The following is a 16,707-nucleotide window of genomic DNA, read 5'->3' as shown; positions in this document are numbered from 1 at the left end:
ACACTTTTGCCACATTACGAAAAAAGAATGTCCTTCTGTTTTATATTGAAAGATAATTAACAGCGTTTCCAAAAATTGACATTGGATTACCTTTTCGGCTGCATTACCATTGCCAGAACTCGCCTTTAAAATGAAAGAGATAGAAAGCATAGGCACACATAGGCCTATATTAAAAAGTAATACATAATTGATGTCACAATAAAGTTAATAAGCTAAGTTCATTCAAAATGTACACTTATGTTCGTCTTACTTCTTATACTGACATTACCTTTTGATCAGCTTCATCTTGTTCCTTTTCCACCTGAAAAGTTAAAAATCATTAATTATCTCACAACATTTTCAATGTGTGTAACAGTTTAGTGACCCTTATGATCACAGATTAACGGAACTGCATACTGGCACCTTGGAAATGTGTAATAAAAAAGTGTGTGGCTTACCCTTAAAGGAGTCATAATGTTGTGTTACCTTGGATACCCAAATGCTCTATTATAGTATTTTAGGCACTTCTAAAAAAGAAAAGTGGAAAAAAAATCAACACAGAGCCCCTCAGACCCTTATTTCTAAAGGCATTATTGTCTCGCGAGATCTGATGCGATGTTTTGGCTGTCGTGGACGGTCATTATAATAATGCAAATGAGGGGCGCGTTGATTGGTTGCAGGAATGTATTTTACTACTTCCAAGCGGTACAAAAACATAGACAAAATACTGCAATAGCTCAATAAATGTGACGGTACTTATTGTTAGTGAAATTGTAATCACAACCAAAGAAAAAAGAAAAAATACACCATTGCCAGATACATTCTTACAGAAGCCCCACTAACTGAAAGCTATTTTCGATATTTTAGGTCAATACTGCCATTGCCCAAAATAATATCTGCAGTTATATGCTCATGGACGTGAGTTGCAAAAACCATAAACAGCTCAGGTAAACCTCTGAGAAATGACGGCTGCTCTGCACACACACGCAAAGGTCTCTCGCTCCCTCTCTCTGCCGCGCGCGCTACGTATGCGCGCTCATGCTCGCTCGCGATTCCGGGAGATTTAAACTAATTTGCGGGCATTAGGGAGCCGGTATCAATACGCGGGAGACTCCCGGAACTTCCGGAAGACTTGGGATGTCTGTGTTTTGAAAATCGCTGTCCGTGGGTCACTCTTAGATATATTTAAATACGTCCACACCGCAGATATGTAATGTTGCTTCAGACAAGCACGTGCAGGTCGCGGTGTCTGCTGTTTGCGTCATCACAACATTTCGGCCGTATTGTTTCGGTGATAAAAGTCTTTCGGCCGAAAACCGAAAATGCACTTTTGGGCCATTTTCGGCCGAAAATTTTCGGTGGCCGAATATTCGGTGCATCCCTAGTGGTATATTGTTTTCATACTTGCATTTAAACAGTTTTAGCCACTGAGCATGGACTCCTGTACCGTCACTACTGTAGCGTAAAACAAAGTCGAAAGATGTGGCTAGCATTCGTAGAGTCCATTCCCCGTGTTTACCTCGAAGGTAACGTTACATACAATAGCCGCATTAGCTGTTAGCTGCTATTTGTTAACCACAGTAGAGCAATAAAAACACAGTCTTACCTTTTCAATTTCTGGCAAGTCCCTGATGGTTGGGATGGCACCTTTTCCCAAACGGAGCTTCGAGGCCAAGTTCGCCTGATATTGCCCCAAATTTGTAAAAGATTCCGGTGTAAAATGTTTAGCACACACACCTAACGATACGCCACTTGAAAGAGTTGTTGGGACAGCGTCATTAAAAATGAATTTCATCCACTGTTCCCTGATAGTTTCGTCCGTTTTTGGTAGATAAAACACATTTGCATGTTGTTTGTGGCAGTCACCCACAGAGCATCTCAGGTGTGCACTCGATTTCTCCATCTTTCTCGAGTCAACTAAACTGAATCTGAGGGGGAGAGGGGCGGGCTTCCCGCGGCATAGGTTTGCGGTGTCCATATTTGGTATATCCTCCCCCGTCTTGACGTCAAGAAGGGGAAGAAATCAAAATCTCGTTTTTTCGTGCGCGTGCACGTGGCCTATTTTACAAACCCCGAGGTAAACAAACGCTTCACTTTTAAATATCGGCTTCCCGGCCAGTGTACAATCATTATGCAATCATAACATACATTGATTCTCATGGAAAAGTGAAATTTCTACATTATGACTCCTTTAATAGGAGAACATGACCCACAGTACACTCTGTTGAGAACACAGTACTCATAACTTCAAGAGTTGCAATCTGGTCATCAGAGCCTGGATGTATTTTTTCATTCATCCCGTCATAGAGCCTCCACTGGTCGCTAGTGAGTCGATGGAATCCAATAAAATGTTTTTTTCGACTCTGATGATATGTTACGGCAACTGGATTGTACCTGTGAAATGTACACACTTGTTCTTATTTTTCTTTCTTTCTTTCTTTCCATCCATATTTTTACAGTAACGTTAACTATAACCACCTCTGTATGCTCAGTGGCATTTCAGCGCCATGGTCAGCGCCCGTAAAAACAATAACCTTTCTGAAATTGCTCATACAAAATGCACATAATTAAAAGCATTTTGAAAACAATGTGACTGACATTATAAAAAAACACAATCTTGCCTATTGCCATCAATGGACACAGTTGATGGTATCGCTGTCGGCTGGATTTCAGGATGATCATGACAGAGCACAGTACAATCTATTGCCACAATCATAAACGTGGGGATTCCATTCCTAAATTGGCGCAGAGTGTATGCCCTTTTGCCTGGACATACCAAATCTTGCCTGTGAAAACAAATTTTTTGTTTGTTGAAAACATATCCATTTATTTCAGACATTATTTTCACCACATTAATATTTCACATAAACTGTTTACATTTTTGTAAACAATAAGAAATTTTATTTTAATATAGTTATTGTACAGATTTGACATTTTGCATTACCTTGATTCTGTGCATGGAAAACTGTGACTTGGCAATGACCAGTTTTCTAATGACTCTTGTAACTTAGAGAAGTCATCGCACCTATAATGGTAAAATAAATTGTTAATATAAATTACAAATGTCAATACAGTGCAGACTGCTTTTAAAATTCATTCTAAATGTAAAGTTCAGTACTCACAGGACAGCAACAACAGTATCATCTGGGTACTCTTTTGTCGGGTTAGGACAATCATGGCCATCACATATATATTGTCTTTTGGTCTGATGTACGTAGTCCAGATGGGAAACCATAAATTTGGTTTCTGTTCCATACACATCCCACTGCTGCTTTCCATGGAAACACTTTGATGTTTCTTGAAGCCAAGCAATTTTTCCCTGGGACCACTGACGAAGCATGAAATGCTGATAAACCTTCAATAATAGCTTGAAGCATTTGTCATGGGCCTGCTTATTCTCAATTTCACTTAAGAGTGAAGGTCTGGTCTTCATTGCTAAGAAAATGAAGTACAGCAGGTTATCAACTGTGCAGGTGTTAGCCAATTCTATGATTCTTTTTGCTATTTGTCCCTTCCCGCACCAGGGAGGCGAAGTGTAGATGCTTTCCATGCCAGTCATATTTTTTGGTGGGTTGTAGTACTTTGCCTTCTTTTTCTGTCTGCCTTTCTGCCATTTCTCCTCTTGACTAAGAGTCAATTTTGCTGTCATTTGTTTCCTTCTCATTGACTGTGTCTTCGCGAATTGCAGAAACAGTGACACCAGGCATTCTACCACAAATGAATTCATACATAATTTGTACAAAGTCTCCTGGTCTTCTGTGGAGTTTGTTCCTCAGCACGATTCGCTTTGTGGTTCGAAACCAGTTCTCAACCTGTGTATTTGTGTCTCTAGTTTTCCCCAGATGTTTTAACATTATGCCTGTCCATAGTGGCACTGTTGCCAAGTATGGCTTGAGAATTTGAATCAAGCTTGGACAGTAAAATGGGTTAGCTTGAGCTGTACCACTGCCTTGTTCGTTTTGTGCATCTAATAGTGTTTTTTCAAAGAGTCTTGCAAATGGGGAGTTATGAACAACTGTTTTTGGAGTTTTTTCAGTAACTACTTCTTCCAGAGGTGTTTCATTGAAATCAGCATCAGCAAAGAAAGACTGATTGTGTATTTTAGTCTGCAGTGTCTTCAGATGATCAAGGGTGGGCAAAGCATCTCTTTGGGAAAAAACTATGCAAATGTCTTGCAACAAAGATTGGATCTCAACCAGTGTGGTGGCATTCTGCATTAGCGCAAATGAATGCAGAAACAAGGTCTTCGTTTCCTTGGTGCACTTAGCCTTTACAATTTTAGTGCACAGCAATTTCACCATGTGCGCAGCACATACGTGCACAACAGTGAATGCACATGATTTTCCTTCCAGACATACCTCAAGACATTGTTGCAGATACTTGTGTATATTACACTGACAGAACGTCTGTAGGGTTGCATGAATGAGTGCCCAACTAAAATCGGTTTCCACTTTTTGTGGTTGGAGGCTTTGTTTATATATGTACATAAAATCATGGGACAGGCAGGTCAACCAGTGCTGAATTGTCAGTGTGCTCTGATCTGATGAGAGCATCTCAGCTACAGCAACTGTTGTTGCTGTAGTAGACTGAACTGGGCAGCAAAGTGCATAATACAATACACTTTTGCATTTTTGTGGTTTTGACACAAAACACAAGACACAACACTTCCTGTGGCATCTAGATACAAAAAAAGGTTTTTGTCCTTTTGTAAATCTTTTAAGAGCTGAAGCTGTGTTTTAGTGTACATGTGTAGTGTAAATGCAGAAATTGCCACACACAAAATGTATTGGTGTTTCAGGGGTGTAAACTGTTGGTTTAACCTGTTAAGCTGCAACCCCACTTTTGAAAAATCCCAAGAAATGACATACCCAAACTGAAACAGATACAGTTCATGAACCCTTTGTACTAAAAGCACAAGTATGATCTCATTTGAAAGCTGACACCTGGCAGTTTATTGTAAATGTAGAATTAATTATTGTCATAATGACAAAAATTGTTATAAATAGCTTCAAAGTTTTGTAAAGTTATTAGAAATTATTTTTTATGAAATATCCTCATGAAAATAAAATTGAAGTTGGCACTGGAGCAATCTAGAAATGCACTACAGCTAATGCCACATGTCTAAACATTTTATGTTTAAAATCTTAAGATAATAAGTCCAAAACTCTGTATTTAGTGAAATGTTTTTCAAGACCATGTCATGTGACTTTATTTTGATTTGACGCTAAGATGCTTCTGATGTTTATTGCCATCTTCTAACCATCTATCCAGTATATTGTCTTTATTGTTTTGTGGTGCAAACGAGCCCCATTCAGTCTCAGTCTCGAATAAAGAAACATTTCAGGTAGCATTCAAAAAATAATAAAAATATAACTTCTAGGTGGCAGGTGCACCTAGGGCTAGCTAGCATGTTAGCTTAGCACACCATCAATACACGACAATTTATGAGATTAAAACCATGTTTGTGCTTATAAACTTACTTTATAAAGCAAATCGAGTATTTTAAATAATTTTCTGTGATTTAATTTGGCTTCAGATAAAAAATCAGACAGAAAATATAGCCTACTATTGGATAGTGTTCTGCACAACGATTCTATATAGATTAGCATTACATTATAAATATAATCTATTATTATGGAAATACCTGGCATGGATTGAAAAACACAGGTAACTCAAATATCATAGCAAACATGTTTATTGTCTTCAAAATGTCTGTATCTGCATGTTACAGCCATAGTTACAGCGCGATCTGTTGTTAGCTGTGTGTGTGTTCGAGGCTTCCTGGATTGTCACATGATTATGGCTCTTCTTCATGTTCTAATACTGTGCACAGGGCGGCGAGGGCGCCCTCAGGCTATTGGTATGAATTGAAAATACATTAACAGAGTATGCAAACGCTCATAATGATTACATCGACGCATTTGGGTATAAATTCAATAAATATTATTCCTGTCTATAGAAATCTGATGTAAACCTATGAGAATATATCAATATTTCTCCAAATCTGCACATTTTTGAGCTAAAGCCTAGAAAGGACGTTGTTTTGTGTATCGCTGTCATGACGACAGCACGGAGTTTTTTTATGAATGAAAGCGGCTGACGCGCATAATTCATATCAAAGGTATCGACTCATTTTTTCATTTCATAACTCCTGACACAAATTAAGAAATAACTGTCGCTATGAGTTTCTCAGAATACAATAGTGGTCAAATACTGAAACTTGAGTCTTATATCTTTTTAATGATGTATAGTTTGTCAAGATATAACATTAAATCTGATAGTAACTTTGAACTATATATAAATAAAACCGCTTCAGTGCGCCGACGCTCTGGCAACGGTTAACAGGTTAACCCTCTGGGGTCTAAGGTGTTTTTGGGGTCCTTGAGATGTTTTGACATGCCCTGACATTTGTGCTTTTTTCAGTTGCTTATAAACATATTAATGGCAAAGGTGTAATTACACTCTATTTAGCACAAACAGGGCTACCATAATATGTGAGCAACATATATGTTCATGTTTGTATTTTTGAGAGAGTAATGTTTATGCATGGTTATTGAAAAAACTAAAGTTTCTGAAATAAGGCCACAAAACACATACTAAATATGTGTCAATAAGAATTTTGACTACTGGATGTTGTTGCCTAGAGTTTTTTCTTCAAAATGATCTGAAAATCATCCTGCCTAATCGTTCACATAAAAAAAATACATTGATTTAAACTTTGTAAGTCAGTTTTTTTTGTCAGAAGAGGTTTATGTGTGGGAGTGGTAATGGCCTATCAATATTAATGAGATTCAGACCAGGGGGGTGACATAGACACTTCCCCAATGGCTAATGGGCCATCAAGTGAGGCAGCCTGAACAAAGAATAGAATGAGAGGAGATTCAAAGGTTTTGTTTTTCAATCTGTTTTATTGTAATTCCTCTATGTGGAGGAACTAAATGTTCTAAATTTGCTCTAAGCAAATCAAATGTGAGCAAAATAAAAAAATAATCAGTCGGCTATAAACAAAGCAATTGTGAGCGATAAATAAACAAAAGTAAAGGCAGGTATCTCACAGTAAATGCTTATGCCCCGTTGATGTGGGCTCTAAGCAAATCAAATGTGAGCAAAATAAATAATCAAAATTGTTGATTGCAATCAAAATTGTATTCAAAGAATCCTGAAAAAAACGTATCATTGGTTATAAAAATATATTAAGCAGCACAACGGTTTCCAACATTGATTTAAAAAAAAAAAAATTATATCAGAATGATATATATATATATATATATATATATATATATATATATATATATATATATATATATATATATATATATATATATATATATATACATATTCTACCAAATTGGTTCACAGTTAGAAGCATCTAAAAATTTTTTTTTTTTTTTTTGCAAATTGTGCTTTCAAAATATCCAAGGAAAACATGTCTAGTAATTGTGCAGTTAATTCTCATACTGTATTTTCAGTTTTAGAATATGTATCCTCTCCCCAAATTTGTCACTAATAAAAAAAAATATTTAAAGAAAAGGCTTATATTTACCTTTTAATAGTTTGTTTACATATACCTTGTAAATATATTTTTTATTAAAAAGGTTACAATTACAACAATTCAAATGTAATCTTTCTTTGTAAAAACTAAAGTATACATTTTAACATACATATTTCAAAGTTAAGGATTCATTACTTTGAATATAACCTAGGCTACATTGGAAAAAACACTAATAACATATTATTTGATGACTTTATTTTTGACAAAACATACTTTATTTAACATATGAGCAAAAATTGGCAAACAAAAGCTTATTTGAGGTGGCAGATATTTTACAGTAAAAATGTATAATCTATCCAAAACTAGTCAACGAAATGTTGTCTTTCATATGTCTGTAACATAGGTCTTTCGTTTTTATTATAAGGAATATAAAAGCGGATCATTCATTCACACACAGAAACGCGATTCAAATTTAAACGGTCTTTTTGCGAGTTGTGGCATCTCTGCCGTTCATTCATTCACACACAGAAACGCGATTCACTTGAGAATGAAAAAAACTTACTACAGTATTCCTCAGCTCAGCTGGATCCGTTGTCCTTGAAATACCCGCACTTCTGAGGTACATTTTCCATTATTATTATTACGATAGTATTATTCCTCACCAGTGTTGGGTAAGTTACTTTAAAAAAGTAATTAGTTATAGTTACTTCTCATAAAAAGTAACTGCGTTAGTAACTGAATTACATCATTACAAAAGTAACTAATTACCAGGGAAAGTAACTATTGCGTTACTTAAAAAAAACATACATACACATACACTAGTGCATATCATTAAAATGATAAAACACACACCTTTACAACAGGTAGACTGTATTGCCTACTTGAAGTATTTTCTTCCTCACAATATTAAGTTAAACAAAAGCAAGCTCTCAATATAATACTGAACAATGTACCAACATAAATAATAATAATAAAATCTTTATAATCTTTTGGGGCTTTATTTTTATAACCTACAGAGAACGTCATCATCAGAGGTTAGCCAAATTCTAGTCGTGTTTGCCGCACAACAACCGGTCAAACAAATAGCCATGTTTGAACGTTCCCTGCAGGTTATTTTGGAGTTTATGTTAGGCTATATAAACTAATTAAAACATTGCATATGATACCAATATATTCTACAGAGATTATTCTAATGCTGAAATATGTAATTTATTTATAAATAAAGTATTTATGCTCGTTGCGCTCGGACACACTCGGTCTCTCTCGCGCAGTTGAGCGCGTTCTCGGACACACTCGGTCTCTCTCGCGCACTGTCGAGCGCGTTCTCGGACACACTCGGTCTCTCTCGCGCACTGTCGAGCGCGTTCTTGGACACACTCGGTCTCTCTCGCGCACTGTCGAGCGCGCTGGCTCGCGGCATTCGCCTCGCTTTTGTCCAGTCCGGCGCCTCATAAACACACACACACACACACAAACACAGAGAGAGCCCACTCGGATGAAAACCGCTTCAGTGAGCTCAATTATAGTAACGCCGCATTTTTATTGACAGTAACGGCAACGGCATTGTAACGGAGGAAACAGTAATTAGTTTGATTACTCGTTACTGACAAAAATAACGCCGTTAGTAACGCCGTTTATTTATAACGCCGTTATTCCCATCACTGTTCCTCACAGCGCTGCGAGACGGTGTAAACAAGTACAATGTGTTTTCTCAAGCTGATATGGGGGCGTTCACAGGTTTGCAGGATTGCCTCAGATCATTTGTGTTTGAATAGCACACGCTCTCCGTGGGCGGGGTCAAATTAAAAATAATGAGCTGAGATGAGAACGACTGACATCTCTCTCTTTTCATACAGATTACATAAACTTAGAATATTTGTCTGGACTTGGCAACAGGATCTAGGCAGGACATAAGAAGTATATTCGACGACGAAACAATCTATCATGATATGTGTCATGATTTACGGTGTCAAAAGCAGCTCTTAAGATAAAGTAAAATTAGCAATGAAATGCAACCTTGGTCAGATGCTAAAAGGAAGTAATTTGTAGTTTTAACAAATGTAATCGCAGTGCTATGAAGGGGCCTGAAACCTGAGAATTTTATAGGGTCTAGTTTAGTTGCCAATAGCTTGTTTTTGCACTTCCTGACATCCAAAGCATTGTTTAGCTAACATTCAGATAAAGATACATAAATGTTCAGGCTGATGAACAGTATTTTGTTAAGATATTGCCCCTCATTTGGCATGGTTTCCCAAAAATGTTTAGCTTGCTTTGACAACATTCATGCTTGTTACCACAGGATCTGGACAACATCTAGGGTCACACTGGAAAGAGATAAAACCTTTTAAATGAAGATCTGTAAAGTGTATTTTAATTTGACTAAATTATCTTTAAAATACTGTCTCTTAAAAAGGGACATTTCTTTTCTCTCTTTTTTTGCATAGTTTATATAATGTACATTTTGCTATTTAGTTGTATTATTTTTAATAATTGTTTTATAATTTTCTTCATTTTGTACTTTGTAGACAGCCCCTATCCTCCGTGATTACATTATAAAATCTATGGGTCGCCATACATCAAAGCAGATTGAATCGTGGTTTGAGAAAGCCAACATATTGAAATGCTATTTGATCCTAATATTATTCCTCTGAGACAACATTTTCTGACTGCATCTTTTTCTACAGCTTTAATGCTACAAGCACCAAACTCGCCACAGACCATGGGCCTGTTCTGAAGTTCGTTGCTTTATATTTTCAAACTGTCCAGATTAACAGTTTTTTTTTTCACTTTATTTTCATTTTCTTAAAGACAACAAACATGTACAATGACACCAAAATAGTATCTATACAGGTAGATATCTAAATATACTTTCTAGGCAGTACCTTGTACATGCTACAATGAGCTAAGTACTTGAATTAGAACACCCCCCTCCCCATATTGCAATGATTGTAGAAGGTTTCTTCAAGTGCTCTACAAACAAAAACCTTTTGTACATGAGCAAAGAGTGAACATATACAATCTTTTATCTTAGTGAGCGACAAAAACAGAAATTAAAATAATGTATAATCAGACAGCTTTTTTAAATTGAAGTATTGTAAAACAAAAATAATAAAAACAAAATAATAATAATACACATAAAGCTTGTTCAGTCCACCTTTAAAAATGTTCTTATTGGTTTCCAAATCTTAATGAAAATGGATAGTTTGTCTTTTAATATAAATCTCAGTTCTTCCAAGTGCAACATATTTCCCAACTCCCTAGCCCACATCTCAAAAGTGGGTACAGAATCTGCTTTCCACAACTGCAAAATAAGTCTTTTTGCAAGCATCATACACAGCGAAATGGCCTGTGTCTGATATTTATTGCAAGAAGCATTCTCTGCTCCTAAAAGTCCAGTGCAAGGCTCAGGCTCTAAATCAATCGAGTTTGCTTCAGAAAGAAATTTAAATATACATTCCCAAAATGGCTGAATTTTACTACATGACCATAAAGAATGAAACAGTGTGCCTTCTGACATTTTACATTTATTACAGAGTGGAGAAATCGTGGGATAAATTTTATGAAGTTTTGACTTAGAATAATGAAGCCTATGAATTATCTTGAACTGAATCAGATTGTGTCTAGCATTCAAAGAACATGCATGTATGCTTCTCAAGCACTCATCCCACATGTTTTCATGAATGTTTAGACCAATTTCCTCCTCCCAGTCTTGTTTTATTTTCTCTGTGTTATTGTCCACATTTTCTAGCAGTAATTTGTAAAAGTATGACACACTACCACTCATACCAGGGTTAACATTAACAATTCTCTCTAAAGTGGGATTCAAATTCACAATTTCAAAGTTTGGAATGTGCTTTCTTACAAAATCTCTAACTTGCAAGTAATGGAAAAAATGTGCAGAAACAATAGCATAGTTTTGTTGTAGCTGCTCAAAAGAGCTGAATGTGCCTTCCCTATAAAGATCTTGAATTGTTACTATACCCATTCGTTTCCATTGAAAAAACAGCTTATCGTGTAATCCCGGAGGAAAAGCATGATTAATACAAATAGGAGTGTCCAGATATATATCTGGAATTTTCAAATATACTTTAATTTGTTTCCAAACCTTGATTAGATTAGAAATAACTATGTTTCCGTTGATACTCTTGACATCAATTTTAATGGGACTATGAAGAAGAGCCGGTATTGAAGTCTTATTACAACAGGCTTCTTCAATTGCTAACCATTCTGGCTTGTCACTTAACTCCGCCAACCCAGATTTCCTCCACCATGCTAAAGTATTTAAATTAGCTGCCCAATAATAATATTTAAAATTGGGAAGCCCAAACCCTCCTTGATCCTTAAGTTTGTTTAGATGTTTCTTGTTGATCCTGGCTGTCTTATTGGCCCAAATGAAGCTGCTTATAATAGATTCTAGCTGTTTAAAATGATAGAGGGGGATAAAGAAAGGAATACATTGAAATACATACAAAAATCTTGGAAGTACAACCATTTTTATAGCATTTATCCTGCCTACCATGGACATGGGGAGAGTCTTCCAAAAAATTAAATTATCTTTAAGCTGATCAATTTTCTTTTTCCAATTCAATTTCAATAACATTGCAGGATTTTTAGTGATCATCAGACCCAAATATTTAAAGGAGTTGTTTGCAATTTTAAATTTGGTGCTGGCTAAAAAATTAGTATCTAGATCATCAGAGACTGGCATTAATTCGCTTTTTTCCCAATTTATCGTGAATCCAGAGAAATGGCCAAATTTTTCAATAAGCTCAAGTAATGGTGGAATAGACGTTTCAGGTTTAGAAATGTACAGTAGAACATCGTCCGCATACAGTGAAAGATGTTGGGGTCTGCCCTCAATCATTATAGGCGCTATGTTAAGATGTTGCCTGATCCTTGCTGCCAAAGGTTCCATCGATATGGCAAACAAAAAAGGAGATAGGGGGCAGATTAACAGTTTTGGTATAAATGTCAAAAATCTAAAAGATTCCCATAGATTTACATTGGCTAAGCAAAAAAGCCCCCTCTAGTGGAGCAGTATAGTTTTACAGTTTACTGCACTTTGTTTTTAATAATTCCTCTATTTACCTATGGCAGCTTATGAATCAGAAGTCTCACATTTACAGAGAATAGTTTTTTTTCAGCATTGCAAAATAAAGTGAATGGATAGGCCTACACTGTGTGTGTGTGTGTGTGTGTGTGTGTGTGTGTGTGTGTGTGTGTGTGTGTGTGTGTGTGTGTGTGTGTGTGTGTGTGTGTGTGTGTGTGTGTGTGTGTGTGTGTGTGTGTGTGTGTGTGTGGTTTTACACTTTGCTGTAAAATGAGAGTTTAAAAACAATTTATTGAAAAAATAAACCTATTTGCCATTATGGGAAATCATTCATGATTTGTTACAGTTTTTAAGGGCCAAATGCCTTAAAATGATCAAACGTCAAGCCAACTTGATCTTGGTAAACTTTTTTTGACACATTCAAGCACATTTTTTTCTTCATGGATAAGCAAGTAAGATCCATATGCATTATTGGCTGGTAATGTTTTCACTTTGAACATTAGGCATTCCAGATTCTTACTAAACTTATCTCTCCAAATAATCAAACAGGCACCCAGTGTCCGACTGGTATTTATGTAAAAATGGGGGCAAGAATGCATGCATTAAGAGAAAAAAAGGTTACTTGAGGATAAGTTATGCACTTATGTGGGCCAATCACAGCTGTCTGCTGTCAGGATAGACCGGTCACATTTGGTTGTAATTTGATCCTTCACAGTCAAGAGTAAAAGAAATCGAAACCAAAAGTTTTAATTCTTTGCCTGATAAGACACCATTTTAAGGTTGCTGTAAACCAAAGCTTACAAGTTCAAATTTATTGGTAAGTCTAGTAATGTCTTTCTTATAACATTCATAACGTTGTCATAGGAATGTCTTGACACTAGACGTGTATATTCAGTTACGACTATACTATACCAAAATGTCTTCACTATTCAAATATTACCTTTTTATTAATATTACTAATATTATCATGAAAGCTGTTTAACACCAACTAGTGAGCCGAACCTGACTAGTTAAAAAGACCAAATCATGTTTATATTTACATTTAGTGTCTTGTACGGGTTTCTGTAAAGGGTTATATTTCGGGGTCGAGCGAGGACAACTTCTTCTTTCCTGGCGCATTCCTGTTCATACAAGGTCAGTAGAAGCCTATGAGACGCCCTCGCTAATATAGTCAAACAAACGTTCACATGCCTGTATGTGTGTGTATTTGGTATATATTTACAGTCAAACTCAATTAATAGTTTACTTAAAGGTATACTTGCGGAATCAAGCACAATGAATGAATAGATAATGTTTATCATATAATGTATTATATACATTTAATTTCTGTGAAACTTGAACTGGTACAGGTTTCAATGAGGTTTTCTCAACATTCGTATCGAGGTCAACAATTGTTATTTTTATAACTATTTCTCCCACGGGTATGTTGGGTCCTTCCTAGGAAACGGTGGCTAAGATACAATCCCTGACATATCTTCTCTGTTACCAATCCACCATCTTGTTTTCTCCCCTGCTTAGTAGAGAAGAGTACAACAGATGACGTTAATCAAGGTTGCTGCACACTTTTTAAAGTCAAATTAAAGGCTTTTTAAGACCTGAAGAAATAACAAATAAAACTGTACATTAGGGGTGTGCAATATTGACAAAAAAAATGATATCTCTATATTTTCGAAGTTTTGTTGATAATAATGTGCTTTTGTGCTGGTACCATGACTGGTTTAGGCTTGTTGTTGACAGCTGACTCACGAAGATATTTATATCTCTTTATAACAGTCATCAGTTCACAGCAGTGACAGAAATTTACTTTTTTTATTAGGGTCATTGTTTGCCACCTTAAATTGATTTCGAGGGGCATTTTTACCTATATATGGATTTTTTTTTTTTTTTTACTAATTAGATGTATGCATCACCTTTTATGTCAAATTCTAACATTCAAAATAAATTATATTAGAAGAATAACAGTATAGGGAGCTAACCAATCAAATAAAATCATTATCAACAAAATCCATCTTTGCAGTGCAGAGGAGACAAAGTGCCATTAATATATTTACACAGCATTTACAATTGCATAAATATTGCTATGCGATTTAAAAAAAAAAAAAAAAAATATTATTCAATATTTAAATATGAAATGATTTCTAATTTTAATGTTTTAATTAAAGGGTACTTTAAATATGAAACTAAAACCGCCAGTAGGTGGCAGCAAGTCACTGTCTTCTTCTTGTTCTGCTACGGTTTCATTTTGAAATTTCCGTCAGCGAAATAAAGAAAAAACAAACAACATTGACAATATTGTATCTAAAATGTATCTCACAATTTTAACTTATTGTTCATTTAAAGGCACAATATGTATTTTTTTTTGCCCTAAAAATATAAAAAATCACTATATCTATGTTATATATTTTTTAAAGTTGTGTATTTACATTATCCCGACAGTTCCAATTAACTTCTAAATCCAGAGAAATTAATATTTTAATTCGAAGACACGGACCGTGTCTTTATTTCCGTTTTGTCGCCGTCAATGCCGTCATATCCGTGTTGTCTCTGGTTTCCGATCGTGCTGCCATGGCAACCAGAGCTATGACCCAGAGCCCTCTGATAGTAACCAAACTGACGCGGACAACTGTGTAGTTCGCAATGTCTATCTGCACGCTGTTGTTGTTTCGTTCAAACATTATGGACCATGGAAAGCAGACTTTGGATAAAAAAGGAGAACTAAACCGAGAATCAATATCAGCGCGGTGTTTTCGAGATGCCTAGTGCTCCCATAGACAGTATATAAAAGAGAGCTCCACGTCCGAGACTTCGACAACTCCTACATGTACTTTATTAAACAGGTGAGCACATTTACATAAAACTAATCAATATTATATAGTTCAACAATGATAAAATGTTAGAATATGATCTGTATGTTATTCTAATGTTGATCTAGCTTACTGCTAGTCTCATACAGACAAACTAACACATACATTTCAACACATTCAAATGCAGTTTAGAGTGATAGTGTAATGTTAGACCAAGTGAAACAGCGCTGCGTTACCTCACAAGTTTAATTTGTCTAATAAACTGACCTGTGAGTAGTAATTCTGCGTGTAGTTCGGTAGAATGAAATGTCCATATTCCTTTTATATCCGCGGGACTCGCGTCACGTGTGGACCTGATAGCTGTCTCTTAGCAATCCCGAACTGCTTCATATCACAGTCATGATAAAAACATCGATGTATTCAGTCATCCATAAACATTATTAGATCGGCCGGCTTGACGTTGACGACAACATCCATAATTCTTAGCATGTGTTGCGTCATCAAACTACGCCTTTGTTATTGTAAAGAGGTTAGCGACCCCTAGTGGAGAAAAATTCCATACTGTACGTTTAAATGTTGTATAAAATATCCCAGTTGCAATTGTGCTGGGGAAGACGGCACTCTTGCTCATGTAATATTGTAATATAACTACATGCATAATATGATATAAATATAAGACAAAAACTCATTTGGGGACATGCCTATAACCGCACACATCACACAGTGAAAGCACGAGTGACACATGCGATGTCAGCTCGCAGTGACACGCACAACATTAAAACAATGATTACAATATCATCATAGACAATCGCACATAAAGAATGAACTTACAATTCAACAACTGACATTACCAATTTTCTTCTCCTCTCCCTTCGCGTGCAGGAGACTGATGTAATATTGTGCCGTAAATGAGGCGAATTGTCACATTAACAAGCAAATCCACAAAGATAGAATAAATAAAAAAATATGTACGCTAATTACAGTTTGTAGTCAACCAGAATAATACTTTTACTGCCGCTGTTCCCGCGGTGGTAAAATTGGGGGTGTGTATTTGCTACCTTTTACCGCTAAGAGGCGCTACAATCACAGACTTTGAAAAGTGTCAGTTTATTCTCTCTATTGCGTAATCTGCCGCGGCTCGTTAAGAACTGCTAGCAGATAAATTAAAGTGAAACGTAGTTAAACAAATTCATAATCACAATACTGAAATTACAGTACAAATTTAGAACTGAAACAAATGTAGGCTTCTATTATTGCATCAAATTTAAGCAAAGTAGGCTAAACTTTAACATTGTGTGCCCAGTTTTTCTATAAAGAAAAACTGCATCTCAATAGGTTATGCATTTATATAGCCTACTTCGTGTTATTTTAATTTGTTAGTA

At 35.9% G+C, this 16,707-nt stretch overlaps 2 protein-coding genes across 7 annotated transcripts in view; both read left to right on the top strand.

The window, feature by feature from the left end:
* Window positions 1–16,707, top strand: part of LOC311289760 (uncharacterized protein) — a 208,198-nt gene that overhangs the window by 80,265 nt on the left and 111,226 nt on the right. The window lies entirely within an intron of this gene.
* The window catches only part of LOC311289755 (protein NLRC3-like), a 48,185-nt gene continuing 44,681 nt past the window's right edge, over window positions 13,204–16,707 (top strand). For 2 of the 6 annotated variants that reach the window (XM_084408003.1, XM_084407999.1), the window contains exons 1-2: window positions 13,204–13,338; window positions 13,568–13,655. The gene's annotated coding sequence lies outside the window, so the exon portion shown is untranslated. The remainder of the gene's footprint in view (window positions 13,339–13,567; window positions 13,656–16,707) is intronic. The other 4 variants (XM_084408000.1, XM_084408004.1, XM_084408001.1 and 1 more) reach the window with 4 other exon arrangements.

This window comes from Rutilus rutilus (genome assembly GCF_951802725.1).
Source record: "Rutilus rutilus genome assembly, chromosome: 4".
NCBI lineage: Eukaryota > Metazoa > Chordata > Actinopteri > Cypriniformes > Leuciscidae > Rutilus > Rutilus rutilus.
This window is presented reverse-complemented; position numbering and strand designations above follow the sequence as displayed.